Below are 6,000 nucleotides of genomic sequence, written 5' to 3' on the forward strand. Positions count from 1 at the left end.
CTTTGGATACTTTTCATTTTTTTGAAAAAATCCTGACCCGCGGGTCACACTTTTTGTCTTCTTTTTCTCTCCTGAGCTGCACTCAGGTTTCTGCAGCTTGTTCAGACAGTTTTTCCCTACTTTTTCTCTCCTGAGCTGCACTCAGGTTTCTGCAGCTTGTTCAGAATCTAGAGCAGGGAAACAGGTTCCGCAAATTTTTTCTGCCCTTTCGGATCTCGGGCATCACATGACGCGAGTTTGAGACACTTTGGATCCTTTTCATTTTTTTGAAAAAATCCTGACCGTGGGTCACACTTTTTGTCTTCTTTTTCTCTCCTGAGCTGCAGTCAGGTTTCTGCAGCTTGTTCAGAATCTAGAGCAGGGAAACAGGTCCCTTAAACTTTTTCTGCCCTTTCGGATCTCGGGCACCATATGACGGCAGTTTCAGATGCTTTGGATACTTTTCATTTTTTTGAAAAAATCCTGACCCGCGGGTCACAGTTTTTGTCTTCTTTATTTCTCCTGAGCTGCACTCAGGTTTCTGCAGCTTGTTCACAATCTAGAGCAGGGAAACAGGTTCCGTAAACTTTTTCTGCCCTTTCGGATCTTGGGCATCATATGACGCGAGTTTGAGACGCTTTGGATACTTTTCATTTTTTTGAAAAAATCCTGACCCGCGGGTCACACTTTTTGCCTTCTTTTTCTCTCCTGAGCTGCACTCAGGTTTCTGCAGCTTGTTCAGAATCTAGAGCAGGGAAACAGGTTCTGCAAACTTTTTCTGCCCTTTCGGATCTCGGGCATCATATGATGCCAGTTTCAGATGCATTGGATACTTTTCATTTTTTTGAGAAAATCCTGACCCGCGGGTCACACTTTTTGCCTTCTTTTTCTCTCCTGAGCTGCACTCAGTTTTCTGCAGCTTGTTCAGACAGTTTTTCCCTACTTTTTCTCTCCTGAGCTGCACTCAGGTTTCTGCAGCTTGTTCAGAATCTAGAGCAGGGAAACAGGTTCTGCAAACTTTTTCTGCCCTTTCGGATCTTGGGCATCATATGACGCGAGTTTGAGACGCTTTGGATACTTTTCATTTTTTTGAAAAAATCCTGACCCGCGGGTCACAGTTTTTGCCTTCTTTTTCTCTCCTGAGCTGCACTCAGGTTTCTGCAGCTTGTTCAGAATCTAGAGCAGGGAAACAGGTTCCGCAAACTTTTTCTGCCCTTTCGGATCTCGGGCATCATATGACGCGAGTTTGAGACGCTTTGGATACTTTTCATGTTTTTGAAAAAATCCTGACCCGCGGGTCACAGTTTTTGTCTTCTTTTTCTCTCCTGAGCTGCACTCAGGTTTCTGCAGCTTGTTCAGAATCTAGAGCAGGGAAACAGGTTCCGCAAACTTTTTCTGCCCTTTCGGATCTCGGGCATCATATGACGCGAGTTTGAGATGCTTTGGATACTTTTCATTTTTTTGAAAAAATCCTGACCCGTGGGTCACACTTTTTGCCTTCTTTTTCTCTCCTGAGCTGCACTCAGGTTTCTGCAGCTTGTTCAGACAGTTTTTCCCTACTTTTTCTCTCCTGAGCTGCACTCAGGTTTCTGCAGCTTGTTCAGAATCTAGAGCAGAGAAACAGGTTCCGCAAACTTTTTCTGCCCTTTCGGATCTTGGGCATCATATGACGTGAGTTTGAGACGCTTTCGATACTTTTCATTTTTTTGAAAAAATCCTGACCCGCGGGTGAGTTTTTGTCTTCTTTTTCTCTCCTGAGCTGCACTCAGGTTTCTTCAGCTTGTTCAGAATCTAGAGCAGGGAAACAGGTTCTGCAAACTTTTTCTGCCCTTTCGGATCTTGGGCATCATATGACGCGAGTTTGAGACGCTTTGGATACTTTTCATTTTTTTGAAAAAATCCTGACCCGCGGGTCACACTTTTTGCCTTCTTTTTCTCTCCTGAGCTGCACTCAGGTTTCTGCAGCTTGTTCAGAATCTAGAGCAGGGAAACAGGTTCTGCAAACTTTTTCTGCCCTTTCGGATCTCGGGCATCATATGATGCCAGTTTCAGATGCTTTGGATACTTTTCATTTTTTTGAAAAAATCCTGACCCGCGGGTCACACTTTTTGCCTTCTTTTTCTCTCCTGAGCTGCACTCAGGTTTCTGCAGCTTGTTCAGACAGTTTTTCCCTACTTTTTCTCTCCTGACCTGCACTCAGGTTTCTGCAGCTTGTTCAGAATCTAGAGCAGGGAAACAGGTTCCGCAAATTTTTTCTGCCCTTTCGGATCTCGGGCATCACATGACGCGAGTTTGAGACACTTTGGATACTTTTCATTTTTTTGAAAAAATCCTGACCCGCGCGTCACAATTTTTGTCTTCTTTTTCTCTCCTGAGCTGCACTCAGGTTTCTGCAGCTTGTTCAGAATCTAGAGCAGGGAAACAGGTTCCGTAAACGTTTTCTGCCCTTTCGGATCTCGGGCATCATATGATGCGATGTTGAGATGCTTTGGATACTTTTCATTTTTTTCAAAAAATCCTGACCCGCGGGTCACACTTTTTGCCTTCTTTTTCTCTCCTGAGCTGCACTCAGGTTTCTACAGCTTGTTCAGAATCTAGAGCAGGGAAACAGGTTCCGTAAACTTTTTCTGCCCTTTCGGATCTCGGGCATCATATGACGCGAGTTTGAGACGCTTTGGATACTTTTCATTTTTTTGAAAAAATCCTGACCCGCGCGTCACAGTTTTTGCCTTCTTTTTCTCTCCTGAGCCGCACTCAGGTTTCTGCAGCTTGTTCAGAATCTAGAGCAGGGAAACAGGTTCCACAAACTTTTTCTGCCCTTTCGGATCTCGCGCACCATATGATGTGAGGTTGAGATGCTTTGGATACTTTTCATTTTTTTGAAAAAATCCTGACCCGCGGGTCACACTTTTTACCTTCTTTTTCTCTCCTGAGCTGCACTCAGGTTTCTGCAGCTTGTTCAGACAGTTTTTCCCTACTTTTTCTCTCCTGAGCTGCACTCAGGTTTCTGCAGCTTGTTCAGAATCTAGAGCAGAGAAACAGGTTCCGCAAACTTTTTCTGCCCTTTCGGATCTTGGGCATCATATGACGTGAGTTTGAGACGCTTTCGATACTTTTCATTTTTTTGAAAAAATCCTGACCCGTGGGTCAGTTTTTGTCTTCTTTTTCTCTCCTGAGCTGCACTCAGGTTTCTGCAGCTTGTTCAGAATCTAGAGCAGGGAAACAGGTTCTGCAAACTTTTTCTGCCCTTTCGGATCTTGGGCATCATATGACGCGAGTTTGAGACGCTTTGGATACTTTTCATTTTTTTGAAAAAATCCTGACCCGCGGGTCACACTTTTTGCCTTTTTTTTCTCTCCTGAGCTGCACTCAGGTTTCTGCAGCTTGTTCAGAATCTAGAGCAGGGAAACAGGTTCTGCAAACTTTTTCTGCCCTTTCGGATCTCGGGCATCATATGATGCCAGTTTCAGATGCTTTGGATACTTTTCATTTTTTTGAAAAAATCCTGACCCGCGGGTCACACTTTTTGCCTTCTTTTTCTCTCCTGAGCTGCAACTCAGGTTTCTGCAGCTTGTTCAGACAGTTTTTCCCTACTTTTTCTCTCCTGAGCTGCACTCAGGTTTCTGCAGCTTGTTCAGAATCTAGAGCAGGGAAACAGGTTCCGCAAACTTTTTCTGCCCTTTTGGATTTCGGGCATCATATGACGTGAGTTTGAGACGCTTTCGATACTTTTCATTTTTTTGAAAAAATCCTGACCCGTGGGTCACACTTTTTGTCTTCTTTTTCTCTGCTGAGCTGCACTCAGGTTTCTGCAGCTTGTTCAGAATCTAGAGCAGGGAAACAGGTTCTGCAAACTTTTTCTGCCCTTTCGGATCTCGCGCACCATATGATGTGAGGTTGAGATGCTTTGGATACTTTTCATTTTTTTGAAAAAATCCTGACCCGCGGGTCACACTTTTTACCTTCTTTTTCTCTCCTGAGCTGCACTCAGGTTTCTGCAGCTTGTTCAGACAGTTTTTCCCTACTTTTTCTCTCCTGAGCTGCACTCAGGTTTCTGCAGCTTGTTCAGAATCTAGAGCAGGGAAACAGGTTCCGCAAACTTTTTCTGCCCTTTCGGATCTTGGGCATCATATGACGTGAGTTTGAGACGCTTTCGATACTTTTCATTTTTTTGAAAAAATCCTGACCCGTGGGTCAGTTTTTGTCTTCTTTTTCTCTCCTGAGCTGCACTCAGGTTTCTGCAGCTTGTTCAGAATCTAGAGCAGGGAAACAGGTTCTGCAAACTTTTTCTGCCCTTTCGGATCTTGGGCATCATATGACGCGAGTTTGAGACGCTTTGGATACTTTTCATTTTTTTGAAAAAATCCTGACCCGCGGGTCACACTTTTTGCCTTTTTTTTCTCTCCTGAGCTGCACTCAGGTTTCTGCAGCTTGTTCAGAATCTAGAGCAGGGAAACAGGTTCTGCAAACTTTTTCTGCCCTTTCGGATCTCGGGCATCATATGATGCCAGTTTCAGATGCTTTGGATACTTTTCATTTTTTTGAAAAAATCCTGACCCGTGGGTCACACTTTTTGCCTTCTTTTTCTCTCCTGAGCTGCACTCAGTTTTCTGCAGCTTGTTCAGACAGTTTTTCCCTACTTTTTCTCTCCTGAGCTGCACTCAGGTTTCTGCAGCTTGTTCAGAATCTAGAGCAGGGAAACAGGTTCCGCAAACTTTTTCTGCCCTTTCGGATCTCGGGCACCATATGATGTGAGGTTGAGATGCTTTGGATACTTTTCATTTTTTTGAAAAAATCCTGACCCGCGGGTCACACTTTTTGCCTTCTTTTTCTCTCCTGAGCTGCAACTCAGGTTTCTGCAGCTTGTTCAGACAGTTTTTCCCTACTTTTTCTCTCCTGAGCTGCACTCAGGTTTCTGCAGCTTGTTCAGAATCTAGAGCAGGGAAACAGGTTCCGCAAACTTTTTCTGCCCTTTTGGATTTCGGGCATCATATGACGTGAGTTTGAGACGCTTTCGATACTTTTCATTTTTTTGAAAAAATCCTGACCCGCGGGTCAGTTTTTGTCTTCTTTTTCTCTCCTGAGCTGCACTCAGGTTTCTGCAGCTTGTTCAGAATCTAGAGCAGGGAAACAGGTTCTGCAAACTTTTTCTGCCCTTTCGGATCTTGGGCATCATATGACGCGAGTTTGAGACGCTTTGGATACTTTTCATTTTATTGAAAAAATCCTGACCCGCGGGTCACAGTTTTTGCCTTCTTTTTCTCTCCTGAGCTGCACTCAGGTTTCTGCAGCTTGTTCAGACAGTTTTTCCCTACTTTTTCTCTCCTGAGCTGCACTCAGGTTTCTGCAGCTTGTTCAGAATCTAGAGCAGGGAAACAGGTTCCGCAAATTTTTTCTGCCCTTTCGGATCTCGGGCATCACATGACGCGAGTTTGAGACACTTTGGATACTTTTCATTTTTTTGAAAAAATCCTGACCCGCGCGTCACAATTTTTGTCTTCTTTTTCTCTCCTGAGCTGCACTCAGGTTTCTGCAGCTTGTTCAGAATCTAGAGCAGGGAAACAGGTTCCGTAAACGTTTTCTGCCCTTTCGGATCTCGGGCATCATATGATGCGATGTTGAGATGCTTTGGATACTTTTCATTTTTTTCAAAAAATCCTGACCCGCGGGTCACACTTTTTGCCTTCTTTTTCTCTCCTGAGCTGCACTCAGGTTTCTACAGTTTGTTCAGAATCTAGAGCAGGGAAACAGGTTCCGTAAACTTTTTCTGCCCTTTCGGATCTCGGGCATCATATGACGCGAGTTTGAGACGTTTTGGATACTTTTCATTTTTTTGAAAAAATCCTGACCCGCGGGTCACAGTTTTTGCCTTCTTTTTCTCTCCTGAGCTGCACTCAGGTTTCTGCAGCTTGTTCAGAATCTAGAGCAGGGAAACAGGTTCCGCAAACTTTTTCTGCCCTTTCGGATCTCGCGCACCATATGATGCGAGGTTGAGATGCTTTGGATACTTTTCATTTTTTT

This window comes from Rhineura floridana, chromosome 2 (assembly GCF_030035675.1).
Source record: "Rhineura floridana isolate rRhiFlo1 chromosome 2, rRhiFlo1.hap2, whole genome shotgun sequence".
Taxonomy (NCBI): Eukaryota; Metazoa; Chordata; class Lepidosauria; order Squamata; family Rhineuridae; genus Rhineura; species Rhineura floridana.